The 9,445-nt window shown below is 31.5% G+C and overlaps 1 long non-coding RNA gene across 1 annotated transcript; it reads left to right on the plus strand.

Annotated features, from left to right (window-relative positions):
* The first annotated feature begins 1,671 nt into the window (after window positions 1-1,671).
* Window positions 1,672-2,350, plus strand: LOC133819770 (uncharacterized). The gene is made up of 2 exons (XR_009886456.1): window positions 1,672-1,977; window positions 2,300-2,350. It is a non-coding gene; the product is annotated as an uncharacterized LOC133819770 (long non-coding RNA).
* Window positions 2,351-9,445: the final 7,095 nt, after the last annotated feature.

Below are 9,445 nucleotides of genomic sequence, written 5' to 3' on the forward strand. Positions count from 1 at the left end.
TGTATATTTTGTCTTAGAGTTGTATTTTCTATTTCTATCATCTTCTACCTCTTTCTTTATATTTACATGTATCTTTTGTCATAGAGTTGTAACACTTTTTAATCAATCAATATTTATTTGTAATATATTGTCTAGAGTTGTAATATTATCTTACCATTTCCATTGAGGCAATATTATTTTTCCTAACAAAAAGTTCATACTTGCATTTTTTTTCATTTATATGAACACACATAGAGTTATACACCTTTCATCTTCATATTTTGTTAATATATTTAAAAGCAATCATAGCCAATTAAAACAGGTAACCATTTAGTGTCTGATTTTTTTTAGCATGAATAATTTAATTTTGTGTGGTATTTTGTAGAAAGCTATAAAAGTTGTCCAACCTGCTACCAGAAGAGAAGGGTTTTCTGCCATTCCTAATGTAAAATTGGAAGATGTAGGTGGACTAGATCTTATAAGGAAGGAACTTGATCGATTCATAATTAGGCATTTCAAATACCACGAGAAATTTAAGGTAATTTTGTTATGAAATTTATTTATGATAGCCATTCTACTGTAAATAAGAGTTAGAGTTGAGGTAACATTTTAAAAGTTAGCTTAGCTTTGTTTGAGTTCTTTTCTAAGTTTCTTGAAGTAATTTCTTATGCATAAACCTCATGTTAGTGTTGTTTATACTTTCATCTTGATTCTTGTATTTTTGACATTTGTACTCGTTGCTTGTTTCATTTAGTTTGCAACATGAATTGCCTAACATTAAGTTTTCTTCATTGTTCCTGAGTGTTATCCTGGTTTCTTCTTTGAAAAACTGTTGTCTGGAAATGAATTTAGATGGTGAACCATAAATGATTGCATTGATCTGGTTTGTTAGTCCTGTACTCCTATCATTTAAGGGCTAAGGTTATGGTTGGAATAGTAGCCTGTTGCTGACTCTTGAGCCAGTATTTATTAATGGAAATTAACAAACAAGTGTGAAAATGATTGCGAATTTTTTTAAATAATTTTTTTCTCTTTCTTGCTTGGTTTATTTTCAATATTATCGAAAAGGTCATGTAGTCTTTTGACTTTAAAAGTCTAATTGGTCTTGTAGTCGTAAATATGCTGCACATTGCTCTGTCATTGTATCTCGTTTTTCTCTTCCTTCCTTCAATTATCCAGCAGCCTTGCCCATAAAGAGCGAAGGTGGCAGTAAAAGGCTAAGGGTCGGGTAAGTTTGAGATATATATTCTTTCTTCCTTTGTATGTACATACTGCCTATGCCTGTTTTTATTCGCTGTTAGGCAATTCATGTTGCAAACTAAATGAAACAAGCAACGAATATTTCTACTCTCTGTTGTGTTGGCTTAAAAATACTTGTCTGAGTGTTCAAAGCAAATTAAATATTACCTTTATCTTTATTTTTTCCATAGTATAATTCATGTCTTGCATGTGTATATATATAGATAAGTGTTAAAACAGATTGTCATGAAATGATCAAATAAAACACAAAAGAAACAATTTAAATCATATTTTTTAATATGAAAACATAATTGATAGAGACTCTTGTAAGTAATCTTTGTAGAGTATCTTGTAACCACTTTAACATCATTTATGATTTTAGCAACTATAGAATGAAATCTTGTGATAGTGACTACTCTGAGGTTATTATTACTTTTATTACTACACATTTTATCTATTAAGTGGTAGCTGCTAGATTTGTTATGGTTTTCTATGAATCTGTTAGTCTTACTCTAATTTTTAGCTCATTATAAGTGATGTATTCTCTTTTTCTATTTAACACTTCAATATATTTCAATAAAGTTCAGTTCATTCATTCTCTATCCTCTCTGATTTTCTCATTCACTTTCATTTCTGAATTTAACTGTTTGTTTTGTGGGAAATTCATATGCTTAGATTTTTCTTTCTTAATAGGCTAATATGACCATGTTAGAAGACGAACTACCAACAAAAAGATGACTTTCATCAGCCCTTGTCAAGGTATAAAGAAGAAAGTCTTCTGTTGTGCTTTAGAATTATGCTGCTGAATGTTTCTTTCATTTTCATTAAGTTTTAGGTATTGATAGAGTACTCTGTTTGGCAGTGGAATTTTCTCTTCGTTCATCTCTTAGCTTATTATTTTAAGTTGCATGTTTTGTTGCTTCAGTCGTTTTGCATGGTAGTACATCTTGCTATACCCTGCTGTTTCGTCAAGTTTTGGAGTTATTACAAATTTAATTTAAACTTTATATGCTTACAGGTGGAAACTAGCTTAAGTCTTATGTTCTTAATAATAAAATGACTTTTTTTTTACAATGTGCAGGTATATTGAGATGATTTCTTTGGAGCAATTCTTGACAACATTTGTAGTTGAGGCCTTTAGAATGGAAGAATGTATTTCACTAATTTTGTTATACATTTCTTGTTTTGTATTTAGTGATAAAGAAATCAAAATTGGGCATAAATTATGTTGTAATATGATTTCTTAAGCCTAGACTAGCAGACTAAATATTGTAATTACATTTGAGCTATTAATAAAAATCTATTTATGTTACATTATTTGGCTTCAACTTTCATATTTGTTTTCCTAGTTTTGTGTAAGTAAAAAAAGATTATGTTTCTCTAAGCTAATATAACACATGTGTTATACTAAAGTGTAGTATAACACAAAAAATGTGTTATATAATCGACTATAAATAACATAATTAAACACTTATCTATATATTAAAATAACACAGAAATTGTGTTATCGTTGACAGTACAATAACACATCTGTATAACACTGATAAAGTGTTATGTAAAGTACCCTGGCCTACGATAACATAGTCGGTCTTAACACATTAGAAAGTGTTATCGTATGTTTTGATAACACATTTTCGGTGTTATTAAAAGCATTTTTTCTTGTAGTGATATATATATATATATATATATGAATATGGCTATGTAATGTCTTAAATGAGTAATCTATTCATCTAATAGGTGTTATATGAGTTAAAATAACATATTTGAACTTATTTATCAAACATGATCTTATAAACCACACTCTAAAAGTATCAAATTAAACGTGATCTTTTTATAAATGAGTTGAATATGTCATAGTGGGTTAACCTGTTTATAAGGAGGTCAGGTTTGAGTTTAAGTTTTCGACACCACTAATAAATGAGTCGGGTTTGGGTATACCATTTACTTATAATATATGAGCTTCGACATGAACACGACCCATGACATTGAATTGTCAGCCCTAATTTTGATATAAAATAGAAAGAAAAAAAATTGAGTTTTAGTGATGTATTTTAAAAGATAGAATAGATGAGTTGTTGGGAGTATTCTTAGAGTATTCCCAACAACTCCTTTAAAAGGGGAATTCTCTATAATTATAAAGAAAGTTGTCAAAATGGGTAAATCACCATCTAATGGCTCTTTTAAACCAATGCTCCATTTTGGAGCTCATTTATATTTTGTGTTTCTTTCTCTATATTTATAGATTTTTTTTAGACCTCCTTTAAATATTTTTCTATTTTTTATTCACTTTTCTTTCAACCTCTCCCTAAATTTATTAGTTTTTTTATTGTATTTCTATTATTTTAATTAATAAAAATATTTAAAGATATGATATTTACATGATAGTGTAATATAAAAATTTGATGTAAAATAGAGAAATTCAAATTTTAATGATGTATTTTGAAAGATAGGGTAGATAAGTTGCTCCGATTGATCTGACCAATATATTGATGAGAAAAAAAACTAAGCAATAATATGTATATAATGTTTTTCTTCTTAGGAAAAGTATATAGCGTTATAGTTAATAAAAAATATATATATATAAGAATAACAAATAATAAGTAAATATACATATAGATAATATAATATTTATTGAGTTTTTTTTCTCTTGTGAAAAAATTCAATGACTTTAAGTTGTAGATTTTTTTTTTTTTTTGAAATAATTTATACACATTAAGCATTTCTCAACATGAAAAGAAGAAATAATTAAGAGAAAAATAGAGGCATTAGCAGCAAATATAAACAATCTACTTTATCGATATCTAACAAATAATTTAAAATCTTTTTTAAAAATTATTTAATGTTATAAATAATATAGTGGAGAATAACGAAATATATATTTATATATTTAATTAAAGAATAGAAATGTAAAAATACAATACAAAGAATGAACCAAAATTGAGGCACGCAAAATGTATTTTCTTTAAAGCAGATTTGACCCATCTACCTGAATGGTGCTAGAGGATTCGTGAGCAACCACTTCCCAAAATACAACAGCTATCAAGCAGGACGAAAGCACCACTATGTCTGCTCAGACGAACTCGAAAAAAAAACCTTCCCTCTATCACCGAAAAATACTACAAAGACTGAAAAAGAGAAAGAGACCAATAAGTTTGTGTGTGCTACTCTGTATCTGTATATCCTAGAATGAGAGGAGAAGCCTCTTTTTATAGGCTTCATGGAGTGTTGAAAATGTGTGTGAATCAAGTGCATTAATGCTCAAATATCCCACAAATCTGGGATCTTAATTTCTGAAAATCAATTAGAATTAATCACACTTATTATGATAATATCAGTTGTTACCCAAAGTGATTTTCTGAAAATCAATCAGAATTAATCACACCATATTATGATAATCCCAGCTTTGACCAAAGTGATTTGCTAAAAATTAATCAGAATTAATCACACAATATTCTGATAATTTCATCTTAGATCAAAGTGATTTGCTGAATCATTAACATTTTAAGCATCAACTTCTCATTAACTCAATTTTTTCCAACATTTAATTTGTTAAATATCTTCTTCCTAAAAGAATATGACATTTTCATGAAATGACGTCACTAAAAAGCGAGACAAAACCAAAATTAAAAGGGAAATATCACATATTATGCATATTAATATCTACTAATTATTATATATGCCTTCACAACTATCTATCCCCAAAATATGTCATTTTATAATTACTGGACATAATTGCCCCCACCATTAACATCATTTATTTCTCTCTCTAAAACTATCTCTCAAACTCTCTCTGCCCTTTTCTCATTCTCTTCCACGATGGAACATGTTTAACGCCCAAACGTGACTTCCACTAGTGGTAGTCATAGTATAGATGGGAGATAAAGAAACAAAGAGACAAATAAAACGGTTAGAAGGTAAGTAATATAATAACAGTAAAAAGAAACAATATTTTTGTGGATTTGTTTGTTTGAAGAATTAAAATAAAAGAGAATCTATATTAAAAAACCTTGGTGAGGCATCGGGGTTCCACAATATATTTTGGTCACTTATTTACATTGATAAATTGCAATTGTATTTGAGTAATAAAACTCCATACTTGAAGTACACGCACATGTTATTATTATGAGAAACCTAGAAATGACATAATAGCGTTGACAATATGCAATAAAATACCACTCACAAAATAACAAATTAAAATCTCATGATAATACTATTGTTATGAGAAATCTAAAAGCGACACCAACCTGTTTTGGTGATAATGCAGTAAAAGACTACTCACAAAATAATAAAATTTATATAAAATATTTTAGTAAAATTACATTAAAAAAGCTTGACTGAATCTACATAAAATTAATAATAAATATTAATTACATAAATAATGATAGAAATAATAAAACTCAAATAATAAGCTTTAAAAAAATATTTATAAAAATAAATAAAGATTACAAAATACAAAGTTTCATCCTAAACCTTACCAAAATTTACCCTAGCCTAGGTAAATAATAATTCTCACAATTTTACAAGAAAATTACGAGATAACCATTTTTCCTAACTTAGAGAGAGAAACTAAAGAAGGGTGTGGGAGGCGTGAGAGAAATGTATGTTGAATGAGTGAAATTGTGATCCTATTTATAGGAAGAAGAATGGACTAAAATGCAAAAGAAAATAAAGCTTAGGGATTTACAAAAGAAATAATAATATTAATAATAAATATGATTATTTAAGACCAAATTATATTATAAATATTATTATTTAAAGTGTTATCATAGTTATTTTTGGCATTTACATTGCATGGAGGTTGAGTGTGAGTAAAAAGAAGTTGATGAGATTGCAAAAGTCCAAAAATGAGCAGAAAATGGCAGCTAATGTGATTGGCTGCTGAAAGAGAAAGGAAATGATGCCCAGGTGGGCTTGGGCAACGTGGGCTGGGAACAGGAAGCAGGCGGACTGGGGTGCGGGCTGAGGCATGGGTGGGTTAGGCGCGGAGCTCCAGCAGGTTAGCAGGTGGCAAGGGTGACGTGTGGCACGAGGAGAAAGTGCCAAGTGGCACGTTGAGGTGGAGAAGGCAGGTGCGCCTGGTCTTTAAATTGGGCCTTTTCACTTCAAAAATGCCACTTTTCACTTCCTTTTTTTTTCAGCTTTACTTATTTCTTTCTCTTTCTTTTTGATAGTGCCCAAAATGCATTTTATTCCTACAAAATAAAACAAATTAAATATTTCAATTATAAAATAAATCATATTAATTTCATAAAAATATTAATTAAAACTTAATTTATTTTGACTATTAAATTCAATAAATGTATATTTTTGGCCACTAATCAGCACCACCATAACCACTTCCTCAAGGCACGGCAGAACACCACCACTCCACACTGCCACTGCCATTAACATTGTCCTCTCCAATAAATCCACCAACATCCACCATTGATGACCCCACCTCCACCAACATGAATCATCAAAATTGTATGTTCTACATACAAATTTTAAGATTTTACATGATCTAATCTTGTAGATCTCGAAAAAAATACCAAAATTTTTAAAAAAAATAATGTCAAACAGACATTTGAGTAAAAAGATATGAACCTCCAAAAATTTTGTCAAATTTTAGTGCAGAGCATCGATATTGCATCGAAAAAGCATTGTTTTGGCCCAAAATCAAGTTTTCATGATTGGATCGCAAGAGCATCGAAACAACATCGATTTTGCATCGAAAAAGCATCGTTTTGGCAACAAAAAAAAAAGCATGTTTTCGTGATTGGATCGCAAGAGCATCGAAACAACATCGATTTTGTATCGAAAAAGCATCGTTTAGGCAAAAAAAAAATCAACTTTTCATGATTGTTGTAATGTCCCAAAATCCCTAATGTGGCTTAATGCTTGGATTAGGGGGCCATGAGGGCCATAGATCGAGAAATCTGTGGCCTTGCCTTCTTTAACTGCGTCCATATGTGCTACTAATGTGTCATCATGCCCTTGCCCAATCCGTATATCTTCTAACAGACTTGACTTGATGGACAAGTTAGTCAGTTTACCAATGACTACTTCTATTCCAGCATTGATTAGCTCCTGCTGTAGCGGCTTTTATATTCCAGCTAACGCTCCCAGACTTCCATAACTCTTCCTACTTAGCGCATCAGCAATTAGGTTTGCCTTCCCCGGGTGGTATAGGATTTCATAGTCATAATCATTCACTAGTTCTAATCACTGAGATATGGATTGGTTAATCAAGTTTGGGGGAAAAGCTAGACTGCAAGGAAAGGATGATAACTCTTGGGTTTGAGAGTGGGAAGCCTTGTGGTAGTTGGCACTGTGCATGGATTTTGTATGCTTATGACATCTGTATCTAGAGCTAGAGATCTATTGCAGGAGGATGCATAGAACTCCTAGCTAGTGTGGTGGATACCAAGTCGCGACCCGCCCCTGGTACCCCAGACAGATTGCTATCTCTCTTGGGAGCACGCCGCGATTCACTAGGCCAAGTCACGACCCGCCCCTTCCTTTTGTGCTAGGGATGAGTTTTCAAAGGTTTAGGCTCAAGGTTTCATTTCCTAAGGCTCGGGATCGAATCTACTAACCGTTTTAGTATGATTCGAGGTCCCAGGAGCGATGTTTTAGATTATGAACAGTTTATTATTTATTTTTATTAATGGGATTTCATATTGGTTATGACTAGGTGACCGCTAAGGAACTTAAGGACTGATCGTTCTCAAAGGTCGTTCTTTTACTATTTCTCGCTCGAACTAGAGGTAAGAAAACTGCACCCAGTATGTGACATGCATGGTTATTGATGAAGCATGTTGAGTGCTCTATATATTGACATTGATTGCATAGTAAATGCATATCAACTTTGCTTATCTATGTATGGAAATAACTTATGAGTCAGGGAACGACAATGGTGTTTAGTATTTGTAACGCCTACCCCAAGACCGTTACGATGAACGATGAACCGTGAATTTAACTCGCAACCCGAGTTCTTTGGTTAAAAACGTGCTTATAGGTGTTATTAACAGGCTAAGGTGGAAAATCAATCAAAAGGAAATTATATATTTTATGTAGAGTCCAAGAACTTTACTTAGCTAAGTTAGATAGTAGTATAATAGTAGTAATAGTATTATCTTTATGACTGTGGATTTTTGGTTCAGACCGGGATTTATTTGGACACTCATAGTAGTAATTGTAGATTTTCTAAGTTTAACCTATAGTTTAAGAATATTAATTTTAACCTAAGGTTTGATTAATATGACTGATATTGAGGATAATATTTATTATACTATAAGGTTTAGATAAGAACCAATAGGATTTTAAGCACATGTTATGTATGGTTGATTAAGGATTAAGTATTTTGAGGATTAAATTTAATAAGGGTAAAATTTGAATGCTCTAAGATCAGTCAGCAGCTTTGAAAACGTTTGAGGGCTTAGTCAAGGCTGTTTACTCAATTCAAATTAAGCTAAAAATGTGTAATTTCGTGTTTAAATAATCAGCGTATGCCGATATATCGCAGCTATAGGGGGCGATATATCGCAGCACGTAGATACGGAAAACACGAAACGATGCACGTTTGCCTCAGGCATAATGGTCCAGGTGATATATCGCCTCCTTCAGCATATTTTGAATGTTTTCAAAATCGTTTCCCATTCAAACCTTCAACCTCTTGATAAGTCCAGCACCTTTCTGAACGAGTCTTCAGCCTCTGCTGAACGATAATTCAAATTATTTTCACTTAAAAAGCCATTATTTTTATTCAAGCTAAATTAAGATCCTTTCATTCCTACACTCTATAAATAGGACCTAGTACCCAGCCATTAGTCATCTTTTACTCTAAGTTCAGAGGCTGCAAGTTGCTAGGTGAGTGTGAGAGTGTAAACACTTGGGTTGGGAATCATAAGCTTGATCATCATAAGCTTATCAAACACTTGGGAAGTAAGATTTTATAGCATTTCGGTTCAAGGTTTAGATCGGTCTTACAAGTCTTCAAGGTATTTCCACACTCTAGTTCATTGGTATTATATTATTTTCTTTCTCATAGTCTTCTACTCAGCCTTCTAACCTTAATCTTTATTTTGGTTAGGAAATCTAAGAACTTGCACATAAGTTTTTGGTAAGTATTTTCTTAATGGTTTAGTCCTTCCATTCCTTTCATTTCTCTTATTCACTATACTCACTCTTTTTCAAATGGTTCTTAGGAGTGTTCCAAAGTCCCAACTCTGTCCTCTTATCCCGGTAA

The sequence above is a fragment of the Humulus lupulus genome, chromosome 1, assembly GCF_963169125.1.
Source record: "Humulus lupulus chromosome 1, drHumLupu1.1, whole genome shotgun sequence".
In the NCBI taxonomy this organism is placed as follows: domain Eukaryota; kingdom Viridiplantae; phylum Streptophyta; class Magnoliopsida; order Rosales; family Cannabaceae; genus Humulus; species Humulus lupulus.